The sequence below is a fragment of the Eimeria mitis genome, genomic scaffold, assembly GCF_000499745.2.
Source record: "Eimeria mitis Houghton genomic scaffold, Emh_scaff517, whole genome shotgun sequence".
Classification (NCBI taxonomy): domain Eukaryota; phylum Apicomplexa; class Conoidasida; order Eucoccidiorida; family Eimeriidae; genus Eimeria; species Eimeria mitis.
Window position 1 is genome coordinate 17590 of NW_013573463.1, and position 536 is coordinate 18125.

The following is a 536-nucleotide window of genomic DNA, read 5'->3' on the forward strand; positions in this document are numbered from 1 at the left end:
AATATATAAATATATAAATAAATATATAAATAAATAAATATGTGTGTGTGTAGAGAGAGAGAGAGAGTGAATATATTTTTATATATAATAAAAAAGGAAAAAGAATTAAGATAGTCGTATATAATACACTTTATTAGTAATTTAAACACAGGGTTTAGGGTTTAGGGTTTAGGGTTTGAGGGTTTACGGTTTTAGGGTTTAGGGTTTAAGCTTTAGGGTTTGACGGTTTAACGTTTAAGGTTTAAGGGTTTAGGGTTTAGGGTTTAGGGTTTAGGGTTTGCCTGTATGAGGTGAGAGACAGTATAATAAGCCATGTATATGGTGGAGTCGCTGAGGCTTTCTATAAGAGCTGGGGTGTCTGCGGAGACACCTGGGGTGTCTGCGGAGACACCCCGGGTGTCTGCGGAGACACCTGGGGTGTCTGCGGAGACACCTGAGGTGTCTGCGGAGACACCTGGGGTGTCTGCGGAGACACCTGGGGTGTCTGCGGAGACACCCCAGGGTAGCTTGGTGCCCAATCCATAGTTTCTGCTGCA